This window comes from Peromyscus eremicus, chromosome 5 (genome assembly GCF_949786415.1).
Source record: "Peromyscus eremicus chromosome 5, PerEre_H2_v1, whole genome shotgun sequence".
Classification (NCBI taxonomy): domain Eukaryota; kingdom Metazoa; phylum Chordata; class Mammalia; order Rodentia; family Cricetidae; genus Peromyscus; species Peromyscus eremicus.
In genome coordinates this window covers 115,530,355-115,553,825 of record NC_081420.1, presented here as the reverse complement: position 1 = coordinate 115,553,825, position 23,471 = coordinate 115,530,355, and the positions used below count along the sequence as shown (strand labels likewise).

General features: G+C 39.0%; 1 protein-coding gene across 2 annotated transcripts in view; it reads right to left on the bottom strand.

Moving 5' to 3' along the window:
• Iqcm (IQ motif containing M) overlaps positions 1–22,151 on the bottom strand; it is a 467,544-nt gene extending 445,393 nt beyond the window's left edge. For both annotated transcript variants that reach the window (XM_059264269.1, XM_059264270.1), the window contains exons 1-2: positions 22,020–22,151; positions 11,874–12,011 (exon numbers count right to left, since the gene is read on the bottom strand). The gene's annotated coding sequence lies outside the window, so the exon portion shown is untranslated. The remainder of the gene's footprint in view (positions 1–11,873; positions 12,012–22,019) is intronic.
• Positions 22,152–23,471: the final 1,320 nt, after the last annotated feature.

Here is a 23,471-nt window from a genome sequence, read left to right as displayed (position 1 = left end):
TTTAAAACCAAAGGCAGCAAGAGCAAGGTGATGGGAAAGTTTAATTTTGACTCTTCATCCTCAGGTACCCTTCTTCCCTTTTGTTAGTCCTTTAGTTTGCCCCATCTATTGTCCCTTCTTCTAATGCCACCTGCTTTTATCTCACTCCCTATGTCCTTTCCTGCTTTTTAACTACAAAATCAGACAAGAACCAAAGACCATGTGGGCAAGAAACTGCTCTTGCCTGAACTGTTTGACAATATGCTGTATAGATTGGACATGTGGGACCCATGGAAAAGTGACCACTAAATTTTGCCAAAACAGGGCAAGATGGTTCTTAAGGTTCCTACTTCACAGAGGAGACTGTCAGACGTTCTGCAGAACACAGGGAGAAGCAACTGATGAACTATGCCAATAGGCAAGATAATTCTTCAAATTTTCTGCTTCACTAAAAAGTCTGCCAGAGACTCTAGGCCTGTAGGCTGAATATGGATGCCCCAATGTTACAGTGGAACTTTGGATGACTCACCAGGCAGCCAGCTGTCTCTGTCATTCTAGATTTTGAAAATTCACTTACAATGTACTTCCTGTTTACTTAGGTAATATTATATCCTTCTGGGGACTTTGATATAGTTGACTAGATAGTTATAGTTTTGCTTGGTTATGATAGAAAATAAATTAGATGTAAAACCTTAGACTCACAAATACAGGATAGATTAATATTTTCTTTAATTTTGCCAAATACAAATAGACTAGATATTATAACTGTAACTCCTGCTTGATAATTGTTCTATTATATGTAATTTTACTATGTTAAAGTTAAAACCTTCCTTTTTTATTAGACAAAAAAGGGGAAGTGTTGTGGGATATCTTTCTGTATGCTATAAATATGTGTTGCTCTGATGGTTTGATAAATAAAGCTGCATTGGCCTATGACAAGGCACCTTAGAGGCTGGCAGGAAATATAAACAGATATATGGAGAGAAGAAAGGAGAGGAAGGAGAGACACCAGCCACCACCAAAGGAGCAGCAAGATGCCAGCAGACTGGTAATGTCACGGCCATGAGGCAACTTACAGATTAATAGAAATGGGTTAAGTTATAAGAGCTAACCAGCAAGAAGGTTGAGCCATAGACCATCCAGTTCATAATTAATATAAGCCTCTGAGTGATTATTTATATTTATAATCCTAACCCTAACCCTGAGGACCATGGGCCAGGTGGCACCAGAGAAACTTCCAGCTACATTAGTCCATTATCATCATGGCAGGAAACATGGCAGCATGCAGGCAGACATGGTGCTGGAAAAGGGGCTGAGAGTTCTACATCTGGATCTGCAAGCAGCAGGAAGTAAATGCCACACTGAACCTGGGTTGAGCATTTGCGACCTCAAAGCCTGCCCCCTAGTGGCACACTTCCTCCAATGAGGCCACATCTCCAATAGTGCCACTCCCTACAGGCCTATGAGGACCATTTTATTCAAACCACACTTTCTTTTAAATATGGATGGGTTTGGGTTTAGTTGTTTTACTTTTGCCAGAACACAAATTTGCCACAACAAAACCACACATTCTGCTATAACACATTCAGATATGGTGCATGTTTGTAGATTTCAAAATTACCCATTCGTTAAGAATTTACTGGGTCTGTCCAGTGTTCCACTCATGACAGACCCTGATAAGGGATAATGAGGAAGAAACAATAAACTAATCAGACACTTAAACCTAAGTTTCTGCTACTCGACTTTCTTTAAGCTGGACAGTGGTGGCAGCTGAGTAGTGGTGGCACACACCTTTAATCCCAGCACTCGGGAGGCAGGTGGATCTCTGTGAGTTTGAGGCTAGACTTTTCTACAGTTCCAGGTTCCAGGACAGCCAGGGCTGCACAGAGAAACCCTGTCTCGGAAAAAAAAAAAAATGATATTTTTAAGTATTGTAACATTTTAAATGCATGCTACTCCTGAGTGAGAATCAGTATACTCACATTTCCCTCTCCCAAATCACAGTCAAATGAACCTAAAGTAAAGGAATAAAATATAGAACGAAAGAAAGTGGATAAATAACAAAAAAAGAATGGCCAGGAAATCGTGAGCGTTTCACAGTGTTTAGTGGAACCGGAGAAGGCGGATGTAAGTGGGACGGAGAAGACATCGTAGAACGGCAGATAAGCATTGCTGAAGAGTGTGGTGATACCTTCTTTTGAAAATACCTCCTGTCTTCAAAGAGACTAATCTTCTTCTGGACCTTGCAACCTAGTTAATAATATGTCTTGAGATCATTTAAAACTATGTTTCTAATCTGGGGTCCTGCTGTGTGCTCAGCATATTTAAATTTAACCTGTCTTGAGGGGAATAATGTAACCAACCTTACTATGCCTTGAATTCCCCGTGTAATCAGCCTTTACAACCTAAGCTCAACACACAGATTTAATCTTAAACTACATACTCTTCCATGGCCCTAAGCCAGAAGTGTGTGTGTGTGTGTGTGTGTGTGTGTGTGTGTGTGTGTGTGTGTGTGTTGCTGAAAGCACCCATCGGAATGAGATCAATATTAAATAAAATAAATATCCACCATAAATGCTCAAAGCAACACATGGATACAGGTGGATAACATCTATATGCAGTTTTGAGTGCTATTCTAGGACAGTTAGAGTCAGTAAAATAACCTAAGCAAAAAACTGTTTCCGCAGAGTGTTCAGTAATATTAACCCAGAGTCTTTAATATTTGGACATTTGAACATTTCCTCACTTTCTTCTCTTTCCTGTTGTAGTTCTGTATCTTCTCTTCCTGACCCCAGGTGTCTAGTGCCCTCACACTGCCCTTCAGATGACAAAAGTGAGCCCGTTCTGGCACTCTGCTCAGGCTTGCCCCAGGGGCAAAATTGCTTCCCTTTTCTCTCATTTTGACCCTCATAAAAACTTCCATTACCTAGAGAAAAGCAATTTAATTAAACTAAGTCACACTGGACAGTGAATGATTGATTAATAGACTATTTAACCCTCCCTGGAATATATATTTTTAAAGAGGACACTGTAATGTAAGTGAATGTGCAGTAGGCAGAATTTCAATCAGCTCAAGAAAGCAAAAAAGAACTAAGTAGGCTTCATTCAGGCTGATATGTTTTGATAGAAGAGCCTTCTGAAGGGCCCTTAAATTACCCCTGTTGGTGGCCTCTGCTCCTAACTCTAGTAAAGCAGAGGCTGAATGCCCTTTTCCAGTTCTGTAAGCGAGCAGCAAAGCACTGTCAAAGGAAAGCATTTGACTTTGAAACAGACTTCAGAAGTCAGAGTATGGTTTAACACTCCTCTGGGTGAACTGATAAATTCAAATGCTTCTTTCAACTTGGTGCCAAATTCCCAAGAGCCATCCTTAAACATCAAATATCACTATGACAGGGCTAAATCCTTTGTCATGTAGAAGTGACCCTACAGGTAGTCTTTTAAAATTAACTACATGCTTTTAACTCTTAACTGGAGCATGAGAAAGATCACCAGAAATGTATGATGTGATTCTATATTGCAAAGATGCATATAAGACACAGATGTAAAGGAGCCTCTACAAGAGTCACACTAGAATTCAATCTCTCAGCAACTCCACCTTCTAGACACTTCCCCTTCCCTCTCTCTTCTCTCTTTTCTAAAATACCTATTCCTCAAATATTTTCAGAGTGTCTTCTTAAAATTTAGCTACACATCATCTAAACATTCTTCCCCAAGACCCAGCTATACCACTCTTGGGCATATACCCAAGGAATGCTCAATCATACCACAATGACACATGCTCAACTATGTTCATATCAGCATTGTTTGTAATAGCCAGAACCTGGAAACAACCTAGATGCCCTTCAACTGAAGAATGGATAAATAAAATGTGGTACATATACACAATGGAATACTACTCAGCAGAGAAAAACAATGACATCATGAGGTTTGCAGGCAAATGGATGGATCTAGAAAAAAATCATCCTGAATAAGGTAACCCAGACTCAGAAAGACAAACATGGTATGTACTCACTCATAGGAGGATACTAGATGTGGAACAAGGATGACTGAACTGCTACTCACAACTCCAGGGAGGCTACCTAGAAAACAAGACCCTAAGAAAGACACAGGGATCGCCCAATGACAGAGAAATGGATGAGATCTTCTAAGGTTTATAATTAAAAAGTTGAAATAGCACTGTTGGTAAAAATTGATTAGTAGTTACAACTACTTTTTTGTGTAATTTTTTTCCCTGGCTGATCTCATGTATTAAATGAAGAGATGAGAAGTGGTTTATTGTTTGCCTTTCTCTTTTAATATGTTTATTTATTTTATGTGTATATATCTGTGCCTAAGTGTGTGTGCATTCATCGTATGTGTGCAGGACCCTGGAGAGGCCAGAGGAGGACATAAGATCCCCAGGAACCAGAGTTACAGATGGTTGGAAGTTGCCACATAGGTGCTGGAAGTGAACCCAGACCATGTCTCTGCAAGAGTAGCAGTGGTTGCTTAACCATGGATTTATCTCTTCAGCCTCTGCCTGCCTCGTGGTTTGGTTTAGTTTGTGTTGAGTTGGGTTGGGTTTATTGGGGGGGGGGGCTTAGGTTTGGTGTTTTTTGTTTTGTTTTAAGATTAGGTCTCCCTATAAAGTCCTGGTTGTTCTTGAACTCACTATAGGGACCAGGCAGTGCTTGAGTTCACAGACATCTGCCTGCTTCTGCTTCCCAAGTAATTTTATCTGCCTTTCTTTCTGACCTAAAGTGAGGCAGATCCTCTGCTCTAGCTAATTACAAATTCTGCCCTCCCCAGGTGACAATAATTACCAGGTGTCTGGCAATAATTAAAGCCATTGTCCCTTACATTTTTTAATTAAAAATTTAACTCTGATTGTCAGTCAACTACATTAATATCTCAACGATGTAAACATTTTTTAAAAGAAATTTGAGGCTATACTTAGCTTCTAATAAACATTTCACTGCATTAAAATAAATATTTAGCACTCGGTGAACTTCTTCACTACATTAAAACAGTATATCTAATCTGAGTCTTTGAAATTTGCTTGGAAAGGGAGTGAGGAATTAAAAGTTACTGCACCAGAGAGGCTTCTTTGCCAGGTGTGCTGAAGCACTAGGCAGGCAGAGACAGGTGGGTCTCTGAGTTTGGGGACAGCCTGGTCTGCAGAGTGAGTTCCAGGACAGCCAGAGCTACAAAGAGAAATCCTGAAGAGAGAGAGAGAGAGAGAGAGAGAGAGAGAGAGAGAGAGAGAGAGAGAGAGAGAGAGAGGAGCGGGGAGAGGCAGGCTTAGTTGTGGTATCTATAACCCAAATGAATTCTTAATTGATCATTTTCTGGTCAGGAAAGATGATTCGGCTGGCAAAGTGCTTACTTGTGACATAACCATGAGGACCTCAGTGTGAGTTCCTGTCACCTACATTTTTAAAAACAGGTTCTTTGATACTTATCAAAATAAAACCTTATGCTCACTGGCCAAACTTCTCAGACATGAAGAAATGTGTTTTAAAATTGTAAGACATTCCAAAGAAAAATATTAAAGCACAAATTCCCATCAGATATTGGTCAGATAATTTCACTGTAAGTGACCATTTCTACAGCTAGTGCCATACTAAAAATCATGTTGGTTGTCTACAACTAATGTTCTCCCCTTGAAAACATGAAGTTAGTCATGCTGTGCTAGAAGCAGCTCTAGAAAATACGATCTCTCATCACCAAAATTGTTTGCACTGTGTTTTCAAAAAACAAACCAGTCTTTATACCAAGATAATTACCTCAATCAAAGGGATAGGGCAGTTACCTCATGGAGACAACAATGCTATCTTTACACTTTATTGTTCCAAAACAATAAGCTGATCATTTTTAGTATGTTTTTAGAATTCGTAACAGTTTTTTCATTATAAATGGCAAATATCAACCAGGTTCCCAAGGTGATTAGATTAAGATGATTATCACAAAACGACCATTCATCTCTATTCCAGAACCCTTAGACAAATTTAAGAATAATTTTACAGAATAATTTATGTGATCTATCTCTTGAGTCCAGCATTAGCATTTGACCCAAAGAACAGAGGTTATCAAGAGTAAGAAATGTATAATGCTGATAAAGATCCTATATATTACTATACTGGAATATGAATCACATACAATTAAAATCACGGGTTTTTCTGATGGCAATTTTAGTCTCCAATTATGTCTCAAGATATTTAATATTTCTGTGTTCAAGGGAACTCTGAAAAGCTGTATCTAAGCATGATTAAGTGATGGAATTGATTTTAAAAAGAAAATGGAATGTCTAGTTCTTTGAAGCTAGTATGATCTTGCTCTCTTCAGAAGATGCCTCCCCAAGCAGGACGAGTCTCTGCTGACACTAGTCATAATGTCAGCACAAACAGTGAAGATATTTAATACAGAAAGGGCCTTCAAGTCTTAGAAGTAAGATCTTGGGAGGGGGGAGAACAAGGGAATCTGTGGCTGATATGTAGAACTGAATTGTATTGCAAAATAAAAATTAAAAAAAAATAAAAAAAATGGATAAAAAAAAAAGAAGTAAGATCTTCAGAGGCTCAAATAAGTAAATCAACTTGCAGAACTTCATGGAGGTAGTTTATAATTCAGAGTGCAGGAAGATTCAATGGTACTTAAAACAGGACATCAGCCTTTGATTCATACAGACAATGAGGTGTATTAGAACCCTTCACTGTAAAGTGTTTTTACTCTTATCTTATTTTCTTCCCTTCATGTAAAGCACAGAATTCCAAACTAATTGACAACATTCTCATATCTTACAATGTGTGTGTATGTCTTTTCTTCAGACACTTTCTTTCAATAATTGTCTTGCTGCTACTACAGATAAGTGTGGAGAAATTCCTCTGTATAACTAAAAATTAAGAATAATTTGTAGCTGGGCAGTGGTGGCACACGCCTTTAATCCCAGCACTTGGAAGGCAGAGGCAGGAGGATCTCTGTGAGTTCGAGGCCAGCCTGGGCTACAGAATGAGTTCCAGGACAGCCAGGGATACACAGAGAAACCTTGTCTGGGGGGGGGGGATTGTAATAAAATCTGTCAGGGTCATACGCTATCTTTACAAAAATCAAAAAACAACTAAAAAGAATACATTTCAATCAAAACAAACTCTGTGAACACAATTTTGTCATTTTTTAAAAATTATTCCTTTTACACACACACCAAAAAAAAATTTGTATCTTTCATTACTCAAGAGTGCATTTACCATCACTACCTCCTAAACACCCATTCCCAGTATATTTGGGAATGGTGGAGACGTGTGTGTGTGTGTGTGTGTGTGTGTGTGTGTTCCTCAATTCTTCTATTCCTTATATATTGAGATAGAGCCTCTCACTGAGGCAAAAGCTTGCCACTTCAACTAGTCTGATTAATCAGCCTTGTTCCAGGGATGCTGCAAATCCTCCAGGATGCCAGGGCTACAGACAACCACGCCCATCGGACTTTTGCATAGATTCTGGCAACAGAACAGCTGTCCTCACGCTTACATTGGAAGCACTTCACATGCTGAACCATCTCCCCAGCCCCTGGAGACATTTCACAACAGGGGCAGCACTACTATGACATAGTGGACACAGGCCAGAGATGGTGCTAACCACACTAAAATACACAGAATAGCCCCAGAATCAGGAATTGTCCAGTCTAAGATGACAATACTGTGGAGGCTGAAAAACAGTGCTACTAGGACCCACGCTCAGAGCTCCTACTGATGCATGAAGCTGCAAGTTACAATAAGACAGAAAAAAAGGAAATCTTGGGTTAACATACGGCTGCTCAGTGGTCAATTTGACCCTGGAATTTATTGTAAATCTTGTCACTTGAAGCCCACATTCATTCAGCTCTCATTCAAGTAAGAGCCTTTCAAGAAGTTTCTTTGAATCAGAGAAATGCTGAAAGGTTCTTCTGTAAAATTAAAATTAAGAATAATTTTAATAAAATTTATTGGAATCATTGACCTATCTTGAAGAAAAGCTTATCCAACAGAATACATCTTTTTCAATCACTATTTATTCGATGCCCTTTATCTAAACTTTTTAACTTATGAACCCCTAAATGAAGCTGATTGCTCACTAGCAATTCTCATGTCTCTATTGTATTTCCAGAGTTCTATGAAACCACAACACTGTTCGTGCAGGGAGGTACTCTTAAACTAAAATCAGGTGTCCTCTCTATATTAAAGACAATATAATGTCACATAGAAATGTCAGGAAAAAAAATCTGTGACCAGATGCTTCCTGTAAAATATGACATAGCTAAACCAACTCTAGGTTATGCCTCAACATAAAGCTCCCCAGCCACTGAGGTAGAAAACACACACCAACAAAAGGACAACCATGTCCACTGCAAGGCTAATAAATCAAAATCACCAAGATCAGTTAACTGCATTTTCAGTGGGTGCAGATTTATCATCAAAGGCCTGATAATCATGCAGCCACTAGAAAAAGCAATGTGCTTCCCATGACCTTGATCATAATTCACCAACACTCACAGCTTTTCAACATTATATCACCCTCAAAAAATAATTTCAAGAGCTTGGACCTCTGAGAGAGAGAGAAAGGTGATGTGTGTGTGTGTGTGTGTGTGTGTGTGTGTGTGTGTGTGTGTGTATAAATATGATGGTTTTTCTGGACACTAGAATTTGGTACAAAAGCTGTAAACATCTAATGCCTCAAAAGTAGACTAGTAGATAGAAAACTGGGGAATGCAGGGCTTAGATGTCTTAGAGATTTTCTAGACATGAAAAGGTGGCTAGAAATCTGGGTGGAACCAAATGAAGCCCCTAGATATTCACCTTTTTAGTAATTACTTTATCTCTTAAATCTGGCCATTTCTTGCAGTTAGAGTCTCCATGCCAAAGAGGTAGGGCAGCAAGAAGGAAAATCATCGGGGTTGAAAGAAGTTGGAGATGTTCCTGAGTTCTGTAAGTAAACTGCAAAAACTCTGGGTTTGGTGTGCCGGGTTTCGGCATCAAAATGTTAGTAAATTGATGGCTGAAACTGCAAGGAGACAGTTCAGCCCTAGAGGGTGAGGTATCCCGGACACCTTGAGCTACTTAGAACAAGAGCTCTGCCCTGAAGGTGTCCCAGACACCTGGAGCTGTTTAGCACAGCTGTGATGGCTGGGACTGCAAAGAAACAGCCCAACCTTGGAAAGGAAGGTTTTCTGACTTCTCGGGAGAGTCAGGCCTGGAACTGCTTCAGCAAGGAAGGGTATCCTGACTCTTCGGGAAAGTCAGGGTATCCTGACTCTTCGGGAAGGTCAGGATATACCTGGTATGATGGTATGATGGGGGATGGTCTCCCTGCAGGACACAGCAATCCTGTTCCTCTCCTAGAGAGCCACAATCTCTGGCTCAGTGTTACCAGCTCTTTCTCACTCAGTCCACTATGGGACATCTTAGCAAGGTTCTTCTGTTCAGCTCCTCCTTGCTCAGTCCATTATGGTATGTCCCAGCAAGGTTCTTCTGTTCACCAGTCAATGAAGGTCTTCACCCAAGACTCTTTTGAGAAAGAGGTTTATTTGGGAAGGAGGAGTCCAGGAGAGTAGCTGCCTCTACCAGGGTGGAGAGAACAGCTCACAACTGACTGGGCAGGGCGGTTTATACAGGATGTCTAGGGGGCGGAGTCAACTGGTTAGTTTATGTTCTGCCCAGGGATTGGCCAGTTTTGTGAGCAAGGGGCAGAGATGGCCCTGATTTCAGGGCCAAACTGTATTTCTTTCACTGGCCTTTCTTGGCTTTTTGACACTACCTCTAAAGCCAGGGCACATTTCATTCACTGACTCTGATTCTAGGGGCCAAGAGTGTTTCTTTGGTACTGGTTTCAGAGTCAGGACATGTTTCCTTGGTTCATTTCTCTGGCCCAGGTCTCAAACACAGACTATGTTTCTTTCCCTGGTCCTGGACCCTAGGGCCAGGATTCTGCTGTCCTGCTTTGTGATTGGTTGATTTCACAAGTCAGTTGGGCAGGGGCAGAGATAGCTCTGATCTGAGCTAAACTGTGTTTCTCTCACTGGCTTCATCTGAGCCATCTTTCCATAATTCTGGGCTCCAGGGTCAGGGTGGGTTTCTCTAGCCAGTCCCTTTTCCCTACAAGTTCTGTGTTGATCTCACTGATGGGAATGCCTGGTGGCCACAAAGCTTTCCAAGAAAGAGAAAGTGACATAAGATGATGATAACTTCTCAGGCTTCTCAGAGCTCAACCAGGAATACTACAAAACTCTTAAAGAACACAAAATAGAGGGAGTGAGGTGATCTAATGATGCCAGGGTCTATTTACCAAACTTACAGCTTGGCTATTGAGATTGGAGTGAAAGTGAAGAGAAAGTACCTTTTAAATATTTAAATAGATATTTTCCTTAGAACAAAAGGTCAATTACATAGGAGATTAGAATTGAAATTTTTTAGTAGCTTAAAAGTTATATAAACTAAAATGCCTGAATTGAAATCCTGACTTAAGATCTTTTCCGGAGAGTGGGCAAGAGTAACATATGATTGTAAACTCAGCATTGAGGAAACAGGCAGGAGAATCAAAAGTTCAAGTTTAGCCTGAGCCACATGGTTTACATCCTGTTTTTAAGACACAAATCAACCCCAACCAGAAAAGAGCCTTTCTGTGGCAGAGCTTTAGGCGAGTTGTATGTGACTCGAAGTTGCTGGTTTTGTTCTTGTTTGTTTCCATTTTGGTTTTGTGTTTACCTATGAAATACAGGTTTTTAAATCTTTCTTCTCTTTATTATGTGTGTTAATGTAGGCAAGGAGTCTAAGACATATTATGCAAGAAATTTTATAGCATTGGTTACTAACTCTCTAATAAAACAGATAATAATGGTTCCATATCAGAGGACAAAGAGCAGAGACAGAGCAGGCCAGCATCCCACACTCCTTTACAACCAGGGGTGCTGAAGACAGGCCAGAATGACAATTGTGGAGCTTTGCTGACTGCTGGGTAAGAAATTAGTCCACTGAAAAACTCAGCATCTAATGATGATAGAAGGTACTGTATCAGACACAACAATTACATTGATTATCCATTAGTACTCTCATTTTGCAGCTTCTAGAACCATTCCAAAAGTATTGTGGAATTTTCTCACATTACAAGCAGAAAATACAAAGCAGGGAGCCTAGCAGTGGCTCACAGTCAAAGGCACTATGCAGAGGAGGGTCTGCCCACAGGTGAGTCCCAGATGCTACATTAGCAATAAACACTGCCATTGTTCCCATAGAAGCTAAATTGTTAAACTTTCTTTTCATTCATTACAAACAAATATTAATGGATAGTTTTTAAAAACCAAGAAACATCTAAAAGTAATGAAGATCTAAGTACAAGATAAAAGAATAACTGCAAATAATCAGGGGAAGTAAATATAATTGGGACAATAACCCTTCGTTTGGAAGGACACTTCCCTAGTTTGCTGTGATAAATGCCATGACCAAAATCAATCTGAAGAGAAAAGCGTTGATTTGGTCTACAGACTACAGTCCATCAACAATGAAATCCAAGGTAGGGCTTGAAGCAGAGACTAGTGGAGGAACGCTGTTTACTGGCTTGCTTCCCATGGCTTGTTCAGTTTTCTTATGCAAACCCAGAACACCACCTGCCCTGGGGTATGACCCCACCCACAATGGGCTAGGTCCTCCCATAAAACTGCTCCCACAGACCAATTTGGTAAAAGCAGTTCCTCAACCGAAGTTCCCAGGTAGCTCTATGTCAAGTGGACAAAAACTAACCTACACACACACCAACCTTCCTATTATTCTGCACAAGAAACCCACTACAAAAATATGTTTGTGAATAAATATCTGGTACCAAAGACTGTACTTTCAAAGACTATCTCTACAGTTCATCAGTAAAGAAACTTCTGTGAACATGTAGCTTACCTAAAAGCAAGAGGCTGAGGTGTGGTGCTCTCTGCTGAGCACAAAGCAAGCTCTTCCTGTGACTGTGCTGCAACAGCCTTCAGCCATTGGTGATCTTTCTTTTTTCCCCTTGGGAGAGAGGAAGCCCAATATGAAAGGCTTTATATTTGAGAAAAGAAAAAGAAAAAAAGAAAGCATTTTAAATCAGAATATTTTTATATTGAGATTAGTCTAAGGTTGCTTAAAGCTCAGAAACCATACAAGAAAATATTTAAAAATTGGATATTTTAAATTACAACTTTTACACTAGAAAATATATCAGAAATAAAATAAAAGTCAAGAAAATGTATTCGTAGTAAATAAGTCTAAGGGTTAATATATTTAATCACTTTTGAATCTATTTTTATTAAAAAGGAACAACCCAGTTTTTAAAACTATCAAAAGACCAATATTTACAATGAAAATATTTTCAATCTCACTAATGATCAAAAGATAACAAAACAACACAGAATTTTCACCTGCTTGTCAAGTATTAATATGGCTATTGATGCCTAGCTGAGAGGATGTAGTTGGTACCTTCACATCATTATTAAAGAGTGCAAATTGGCACAAATTTTCTGAAAAAGAATCTGGCAAGCTGTATCAAATTCAAAATCTGTGTGCTTTCAAACATAGCTACTCCAGCATTAGGCATGTATCTAAGAAAATAGTTTGGTAACACTTAATTAGTTGTGTGCAGTTATTTACCTAAAGCTATTTAAAATAATGATGGCTTTTAAGCAACTTATATATTGATCAAATTATGTTGTTTCAGTATTATGAAATGCTATTCACTTGCTTAGGAAGAACAGTGTACCAGTATTTAGAACACTGTTCTTGATGTATTACTGCTGTATTGAAATGGAGTACAAAATAACTTTATAGCATAATACAACTTATTTACCTCAATTTTTCTAATGCTATCTTTAAAAACCAGAAAAGTATATCCAAAATCCATGAGAAGGGTTGGAGAGATCGCTCAATGGTTAAGAGCACACACTGCTCTTACAGAGGACCTGGGTTCCTTTCCCAGGACTCACATTGGCCATATAGCTCACAGCTGCCTGCAACTGCAGCCCCAGGCAATCTAAGGTCCCCTGGCCTCCACAGATGCCTGCACTCACATGCACACAACCACACACAGCACATACACATAACTAAAAATAATATCTTTTTATAAAAGGTGAGAAGTTGGAAGAATACATTAAAGTTAATATGGTTATTTTATTATCAAAATACAAAATATATGACCTGGTTTTTATAAATTATAAATCATTACATAGGTTGGTTTCTGTTTGAAGAAATATGGGTAGCTCAGTGTTAATATCTAACATGTTCTATTAAACTAGCTGTTTCTAAAAATGAAGAAAATACCATGACATTTACAAATACCAAAATGTGATGACACATTATTTACTGAACAAATTATAATAATAAAAAAGAAACTAAAGCAAAGTAAGAGACCCTGAAATTAACCACAAATTTTGTGGACCACAACAGGTTCTTTGGAACATACAGAATAGTTGGGTACTTTACAATTAATTTTTCAGATTTTCAGTCCTGTTCTGGAAGCACACACCCTGAAAAATGGTTTGCTATTTTAGTTTCCATGCTCACTCTTTCTCCTGGGAAGTTGCCAAAGCCATCACCAGCTGGCCTTGGGAACAGGGCTAAGTTAACAGCAGGTATTCCTTTTTGAACTGTTAGTAGATATTAAAAGGACTGAGTTGAACTAATCTAAATTCATTACATTGGAATACAAAGGTTATCTCCAAGAGAATTTAAGTTGCACAGTCAAAACTTGAAATATTTCCATGTTCTTCTCTCTTTTAAGTGCTCTAGTTTTTCTTAAATGTGAATTATAGATAAGGTGTCCAGGTCTCTCCTGTGTTGTCATTCTATAGAAACATTAGAGAAACTCGGATAAAAATAGGCACAGCAGCACAGTCTAGGTCACACAAGCCCCAATTCTTTACCTGTCTTCCTGGGCCTCATCCACAATATCAACTAAATTTACAGAGATTCGAATTAGTAGGTATTAAAGTAAAAGCACATTTGATTGTAATGAGAATATAAACTGGTCAGTTCTTCTACAGGGCAATAAGTAACATTCTAAATATCCTTCATGCGCCTTGGAGTAGTAGTTCCAGATAACTACTTATATTAAGCCAGTATTCTTTGAGTCACACCAGATTTGCTTGCTAGATCTTTCCAAACTTTGACCAGGTGGTATTCTAACCCACAATACACTTATTTGTTTACAAACACTAAAGCCATAGTAGATATAAACAGTCTTCTAACCCAGTGATCACCAATGATTTTCAACCTAGACCCAAAGAATTATTTAGAATTGTTACCCTGTTTGACAGCCCTAGTGGGTAGAAGATGGGAACACTACATGCTAATGCTGCCTATAAATCTCCAAAAAATAAAAAACAAACAACTGCAGTGTCCAGATCCCCTTTTCAAGGTCAATGCTCCCACTCAGTTTCTGAGACTATCACTGACTCATGGCTTAATGCTATATCGCAGATTAAAGCCTGCCATGGAGAACTGCCTCACCCAGGGTCAAAGCCCCACCCAGAAGGTATGAATAGATGATACCTGGCTGATACAGACACCTGGCTTACATGCTTCAGTTGGAGACAATCCTGAAGGACTTTCTTGTACCTGTAGCTTCCTGCAGTGTTGACAGAGGGTAAGGCTCTCCTGTCATTAGAGAAGTATCTCCTGTGAGCACATGTCAGTAAAACTTCTGCACTCAACTGAGGACAATCTCCACTAAGACACACTCCTTTTACTCTGCCTTCATATTCAACTGGAGTGAGGATGGTCCCAAAAGGGGTAAAAATCATGTTCAAAACACAAATGAGGCTAGTTCAGCACTCACTGCACAAAATGTGAGAAGTTTGAGAAATAAAGAATGAGCCAGATCTGGCACTTACAGTGGAGCATCCTAAGTACCCATGAGTTAGTTAACAAAATGAGAATGACAAAAAGCAAACAGTCATCAACACAGGAAAAAAGTCGACTAACGATAGAACCTGAAAATCAATAATCCCAGTCGACTAGGGCAGCAGACATGGAAGACTACTAAAATATTTCAGTTTGGGAAACTACTGGGGTCTCTAACTATCGTCAGTCTGCCTGAATTATTCATATTTAATGTTCATGGTGGTAATAGATAAGAACGACACTGGAAATTTTTCTCTTATAAACAGGCAACTGGAGCTGGGAAATGGCTCATCAAGCACAGGCATCTATGGCCAAGCCTGATGACCTGAGTTTTATCCCTGACACACACACACTAACGCAGGGGAGAACCAACTCCTGCAAGTCATCCTTTGGTTTTAATGTACATAACAAAATGTAATATGATTGTATAATAGTGTATAATAAGTACAATAATTTTTAATTCAAAAACAGCTGTAGGATACAGAAACTACTTAGTAGGAATATTTTAAAAAGATATAACATAAATAATGAATCAGATCTTCATCTACAATGCATACACCTTTCTCTGGAGATCATAGTTAATCCTAAACACTCACTGTCCACCAGAGTAATCCTTCTTCTGCTCAGTACTCTCTCTGTGGACATTTGTCAGCATTAAGAGACATGCTCTTCCACGGCCAGTCCTCCTCCTCTTTCTCTGATGCACTGTAAATTATTGTCGTATTTCTAGCTTGCAATCTCTTTGTTCTATTTCATATGCAGAAATTTTCCCTATTATTTTCAAGAAATAGTACAGAAAGAACTAACATTGCTGAAAGTTCCAATCATGAGCTCACTACCAATTCCTCTCCAAAGAAGGGAAGCAAAATATGAATGTTTGGGGAGACAAAAACATCACACTTAGAAAGCAAAATTGAGGCAAAAAATCAGTAAGAATTTATATTTTGCATAAAAGGAAAATTGCCTTTATCACACTGCCTTTCTTAATTTTCTCAGAATCAAAATTAGTACCTTAAAAAAGAATAAAGCATACTGAATGAAAGGAATTATTACCAAAGCCAATGTGAACAAGATAATTTCTCCAAAGCCTCATTTGAAAAGAATTTGATATTTTAATGTGGAAATTCATAGAAGTCCTTTGAGTTTAACTAAGCATCTCAAAATATTATGCCAAATACTTAACATTTATTTTTAAATCTTTTGAATATACACTTTAACTGTATACATGTCCAAAAACAATCCTGGAAAGAATAATTTTTCTAACTTACAATAAAAAAAATGGCCCGCTTTTCAGTCTGGGAGGTAAATGAACAAAATAATAGATTCTTATTTCTTCATGATATGAAATAAATTTTGCCCAATACCTTCACAGGAAGTACTAAGTTGAATTTACTGTTAATAATTTTTCTGAACTTATTGTTCTTCTGTATGAAGGGACAGGAAAAGAAGCCAAACCTTAAGATTTACTTTCTAAAAGTTGGGCAGTGATAGACACTATTGTCAGATCCCACTCTTCCATGTGAACTCTGGTTTTACATCAAAGAATGCCATCGTATTATTTTAGTCATCCTCTAATTCATTGGCCACAAACTCTTCATATTGCACACAACAATCATATGTTTAATTAAATCTGGAAAAAGTAATGTGTCCTAAATTTTGGGGGCAGCAATGTAGGCCTCCTCCTGTGTTAAACATATCCCAGTTTCTGGGTAAGTGACAATTCAAAGGCTAAACTAGACAAGTCGGGACAGCTTGACTTGGTTGGTTTCCCGGTCGTACAGCTTGCAATCTTTCTATTTCATCGAGGTAGCAGGGCGTCATAATAGGGACAGATTGTTCCATCAGCAGAAGCAGTAGCAGCTTTCTCTAAAACTGAGACTGTTTTCCAAATGTGCATGCTCTAGTTAGGGCTAAGGTTATTTATTCAAATGCTAATAGAAGTTAATTTGGTCACCAGCTAAGTTGAATTTATAAACTTTCTTTTCTCTCTTGCCTGAAAGTTCTGGTCATACTCCTACATTTTTTTCCTGACTGTTAGTTTCTCAACCAAATATCCTCTTATATGAAATTAACACTTGACATTGATATGTATGTTTGGCACAGCATAATTCCACAAACACATTTAGAAAGTAACAATGCCTTGATGTTCTTCTGAGTTAACTCTTCTTTCACAGGTCATTTTGATTTTGTTTTTTGTTTATTGTCATTCTATCCCTACCACCACCATGTGCCACTTTGAAGAACAGTTAGGAAATAAAGACTCGACACCATACGGTTGTGGAAATAGATTTCTTGTTGGTAATATCTGATCAGTTTATACCCTAGCTTCCTATTATCCTTGGTATAAAAATCAAAATTACTTAGTTTAGCATACTATGGTCTATCATCTGTCTTCTGCTTCGCTCTTCTAAGGCCATGTTTCCCCATTGAAGTCTATTCTCCAAATCAGTGAATTTCTTCACATTGCAGGAGACTCCAAGTTCTTTCTTGCCTACCTTTGTCTTTGTTTGAACACTCTAAAGGTATCCCCATCCCCACCCAATACACACACACACACACACACACACACACACACACACACACACACTCATTGCTGTATGGCACTTTCCTCCAAATTGAAATATTCCCTACAGGAGAGAAGGAGAAGCTCATTGTGACTCAGGAGGTAAATAAAAAATCCCATGTTTGGGAGAAGAAATACTTGGAGATTTTTGAGAGACCCTCCCTCACCAGCAGTATAAAAATGAATAAACAACTACAGGGAAAGAAAACTGACCAGTGGAACTGCAGTTGATTCACCAAAATGGACATTGGTGAGGTCCTAACTTTGATATGTCATGAGTTCTCTTTCTTAGATGAGCAGAAGTGTGTACATGTCCATGTGCATTGTGTGTGCATGTGAGTGTGTGCATGTGTTGTGTCTCCCAGGAAAACTCTGTTACACAATAAGAATACAAGGAATTTATCATTGCATGGTAGAATTATATTGCCATCAAAAACACAGTCTCAAAATATCTCTCTTACTAGGACATTTTTTTAAAGAATTAAACATGCATTTTGAGATATTTGAATAGAATTATTTATGTAAAATGAATTTAAGGAAGGGAGTAATATAGTCTGTTTTGTGAATATGTCAGACAGAAAACAGAGCCTGGAGAGAATGTGTTCCTAGTAGAGAATCAAGCAGAGATGCAGACTTAGAAAGGAGCCCACAGGAAGACAGTGCTTGTCTATATACTGGTTTATCAAAAAGGGGACCAGAGGTTGATGTTCACCAGCAAACTGTCACAGGACACTGGAAAGATTAAGTGCTTCTGTCAGAATCCACACAGTTTGCTTCATTGAGAAAGTCTTGTAAATAAACAAACTAGTATGACAGAGTGGCACATACCTATAGTCCTAGCTTCGGGTACTTCAGTAAGAGTTTTTGAGCTCAAGAGTTCAAGACCAGCCTGGTTATACAGCAAGACCCTGTCTCACTGTGTGAGTCAATGTATGTGTGCACGTATGCATGTGTGCGTGTGCGTGTGCGTGTGCGTGTGCGTGTGTGTGTGTGTGTGTGTGTGTGCAGTCAAATTAAATAATTTGTTTAGTGATTTTCTTAGTGCCATTGATCTATGGTACAATCTGAAAGTCTTACAAAAAGAAAGAATAAAAAGGACCATAAAATAAGATAAAACAAGGAGGCTTTGAATTACATTTATAGCTTTATTCTTTGTCCTCTCTTACTTCCAGTATACTAGACTATGCTACCCAGTAAAAAATAAACTTCTTAATACTTGAAACAGAGGTAAAGGATTAACCTTGTTATAGCAAGCAAGTTGTACCAAGCCAGAGGTTCCTAACTAAAGGTGCCTCCCACAACCCCATCCTTTGAGTAGCATGTTTTCAACATACAAAGACATTTTTATTATTGGCTGTATTTCAACATAAGTGAGCTATAGCCAACACTGATGGAACTTAATGTGCAGAGATCATGGATACTGCTGGGTATTCTACAGCACAGGGTATTGCTCTCTCAATGCATTTGTCTCCATCATGCACCACCATCTTCCGTGATGAGTGATCTAGTCTAAGGTAATAATAGTGCTGCTGATGAGAAATCCTCTTGTAAATAATCTCTTAAGTTTCCTTCATCTCTAGTATTCTCTGGTTTTGTATTTTTAGGGTCACAAGAAATTATCTTGACTTTAGTGAGCTAATGATGTGAGTAAAAATGACTCCATTAATATCAGCTTCTACATTAATACCTGTATAACCTACAAGAAAATAAAGTAAAATAATTTTGTATACATTCCAGAGCAGAAATGTCATAATGTTCAAACTAATGCTTGGTTCTGTGTAATTATGGTACCACTTTTCCTATGAGAATCCTATAAAATAATAAGAATAACTGTCCTTTCTCACTACATTTTATACAATATGGCTAAATTTCTTTTCTGATTAAGTTAAAACATTAACTCAAAGAAAATATATCTGACTATATGCAGGGTTTTTCCTGATACCTTCCAATATTTGCTTCATAATTACCACCATAGTCACCAGGAGTAGGACCTGACAACCCTTTTAGAAATTATCAAAGAACCTTATAAGCACTTCAGTGTGTGCCTGGAATTACAGCCTTCAGTCTGCTCTGGTTCTTTCAGCTGGTACCTGCACACTTGAAAAGAAAAAAATTGAAAAGCCTCTTAGATGCCCAGAGTGGCCTTCTGTCTCCATCCCTTTCAGTAAAGTAGCCTTAGCTTGTGAATTCTTGGATACTGTTCTTGAGTATTCTTCAGGGCCATTAGGTTTTTCATATTTCTAATTATAAGCAGCCATGGTAGTTGAAGCCATGGTCTTATATAAGTTTATACATGCTTAGCATTACAGGAAAAATAAATAATCATGATTTTTATTTAAATTTAAACATGCAGGAACTTCACAATAAAAAACTGAAGATTCAAAAAGCAATTATAGATAACAAAGCTGGTAAAAGATAAGTTTCCTTGTGTTTCAGTGAGCAATGAAGTCAAAAGAAAATAGTAGTGGCGTACTTCAAACCTAGTTCTGACCAATTAGTAGGATACAATATTTACTAATGAAATCTCCAAAGCCCCAGGTCTGCTTATGTGCATTATGTTTGCATGGGCTCCGACACAGAGCATGTGCTATAATACGTACTAGCCACTACCGTGACCAGATTTTTCATGATCTAGAATGACTCCAAAGTCTAGAACAGGAAATTGACAAATGAGCATCAAGTCAGTGAGTCAAATCTACTTGTCTCTGTTCCTATGAATCAGCCATACGCCATTCATTTACATATTATCTAGGGTTGTCAGTGATGGTTTGGCCATGATTTGTCCCCAACAGGCTCATGGGATGGAGTCCTGATACCCAGTGAACCAAGTACTGACATGTTGGATCTGCACAGAGTGAGGCACAAAAGGTAATTAGCTAATAGCGCACACTCCCAAGTGAGGTGATGTAGTTCTCACAAGATTCAGTTACTTAGTGATAGTTGTTTGGTCACGCAAACCATGTCCATGGTCCCTTTAGGAATTTTTTCTGCTTCCCTACAATGTTATGATACAGCCAAGGAGACCACACTATAAATACCAACACCATGCTATATGGATCAGTTTATAGTTAAACTAAATAAATCTCTTTTTCTTCAAAAAGTGTCCATCTCCAAACAAAGATACAAAAATAGCAAAGCCCTATATCAGAAATCATAGTTCTGTAAAGTCTAGAAAACTTATTATCCAGACCTTCACTGTTTCTAAAGATCTGTTGCCTTAGGAAAAAAAGAAAAAAGAAAGGCAATAAATAGCTGACAGTCAGAGCACAAATTCCTTCTGCATAAATATAGGATTTGATTCTCTACAGGGTTGTGATTCTGAAAGGTAATGAGGTGAACCGGTAAAGAAAACAAAACAGCTAATCCTTCGAAGATGATGAAGAAAAAATAGTTCACGTGTTGGATTCTTACCATTGAAAGCCACTGTTCTGAGTGTTATCTCTTCTGTAGATTTAGCAAAATCATTTTGAAGCCATTTTTGAGCAACCACATTGAGTTGTAGCTAAGAGGGAAAACACTGGACAGTGACTAGGTCTATTAAGATCAAGTCTGGGTTCTGCCATCAATAGCTGTGTGACCTTGGCAAATTACTTCCTCTGAACTTCAGTTTACTAACATGCAAGACAGATCTAAGTAATATCCATACTATGGTATCCCACATATGCCATATAAAGACTGGATACTAAAAGCACTGGTAACCCCTGGAAACTGACTATTGTGCTCACCAGTGCTCACCAACCTGCATTATTTGAAACGAAAAAATAACGTCATTCAACTTCCTACATAGAAACTAAAGCACTCTAACTGGAATTTCGTAATTAACATGGGATCATTTTAGGATTAAGGCCTTTAAAACCTCTTTCTGATCGCTAAACATCACCGATATTGGTCAAACAAACAAAACAAACCACAGTCTCATCCCCCAACTCAACTGCTTTACTGCAAGGTTTTATTACAGAGTTGTCTTCACTGTTTTCAATGCTTCCTCAACCAGGCCTATCTACAGAAACACTGTGGAAAGTGCATGTTCAGAATCAGTTAGCAATGGCGCAGTCATGCAGTGTATGAAGGCGTGAGAACTCCTGGGACCACAGCATACAACCTACTATTTCAGCCTCAAGCACCACCCACATGTCGGGTGTGAGTGTGAGTACCTAGATCAATCAGAGACTACCTGTCTAGTTAGTATATACAAGAATGCACAGGAGGAAAAAAAACTGAAATATCCACACATTATTCTATTTTCTATCACACTGGAATGCAGTTCAGACTTTTTATGTGCATAGTCTATTGTGTAAAATGCTATTATCTGGGAAATGTAAATATGCATTTTTCCAACTGCTCTCCTACCCTCACCCAAGAGGAACCCAAAATCCCAGGACCATGCTCACCTTAGCTTCAGACTCAGGCTCACCTCCTGCTCTAGAGAAGCTTCAAGCCTCTGTACTGCCTGTGGAGCCACACCAGCCACGCCAGCCAGCCGTGCCAGCCACGCCCGCCACGCCCTCCTTGATTCCCCACCCCCAGAGCACTCTCCCAGCCATGGTTGCCCTGCCAGGCCCCCTTACTGTCCCTCTTCTGTCTCCTCACAGCACTGTGGACTCACAGACCTGCTTTCCTGTGGAGGCTGTAGACCCCTTGCTGTAGCGTACCCCTGAGGGCCAAGACCTTCTGCCAGGGTGAGCTGCAGGGCTTGGCAAGATTCCTGGACAACCACCAGAAGGTTCGCTTGGATAACAATCTTTCCCCACTATGACATCGAGGAGCGTCACGTGTTACCGAATCTGTAAATTCTCTATCCTGCTCCACAGTTAACCTAGAACCAAAGGTTCTAGTCCAGTTGTATTCCATAGCCAAAGAGTGCAGAAGGGGAGCTCCTGCTCTGAGGGACCAAATCTGTGGTTTGGATTTTCACCAGGGTCAGGTTATGGTAGGATGTGGTATGAAGGCCGCCCACAGAGTTCTACGAAGAAGACAGGGTTTTTTTCTAACTTTAAAAAAAATGACATAACATTTTTATTATTTGAGAATTTATTCATATACAATGAATTTATTCTATACAATGTACATTAATCATATCTACCCCCACTCCTCCTCCTAACTCTTCATGGAGCTACTACCAGCGTCTCTCCACTCTCACATTCATGTCCTTTTTTAAACCCCATTAAGTACAGTTTGTTCTGTCTATATGATCACAGGTGTTTTACCATCCACTGAGATGTGGCTGAACTACCTGTTTGTTGAGAATATTCCCAAGCAGTAAGTGAAAAACGATGTTACAAAATTTACTTTCATTCACAAGAACTGTAGCCAAAAAAACTTTAATGGCACCAAAATTTTGGTTTAGCAGAAAATAGCATTTGCTTTTACATTTGGGGGGGTGGGGGGGTTGAGACAGGTTTCTCTGTGTAGTTTTGGTGCCTGTCTGGCTCTCACTCTGTACACCAGGCTGCCCTCAAACTCAGAGAGATCTGCCTGCCTCTGCCTCTGGAGTGCTAGGATTAAAGGAGTGTGCCACTGAGGCCCAGCCTTGCTCTTACTATAATATATATATATATATATATATATATATATATATATATATATATATAATTAAAAATAAATACTTAGAATAAAGTTGAGGATTACACTGGTTTGGAAGCAGCAGTGATAGGTTCCCGCCATGACTTCACAAATCCCAGGTAGTTGACAAGGTTTCCAATACCAGGTGTAAGTTTCCTCTTGTTGATCAAGCCAATGAGAGAGCTGTTGGTTACCGCCAAGGTGTGTGTGCCACTGCTGTACCCTTAGGTGTCATGCGATGCTGGTTGTAGTTGTAGTTCATAAGCATTATAGCTGAGAAGGACTATCGGTTGCTTCCCTCCTTTGGAAGCTTGCATGGCACCTTTTAGTATCATGAAAGCCAGTCCTGGGTCCTCTGGTTCCTGTGTCCAGAGTGCAAATCCCTTGTATCTTCAGCATAGGGATTACCTTTCATCTCTGGAGGGCAACCAAGGGCAACATTCTATAATATTTTCAGAGCCTCTTGACCAACAACTTAAAAGAGGCCTTCTTTTTTTTCT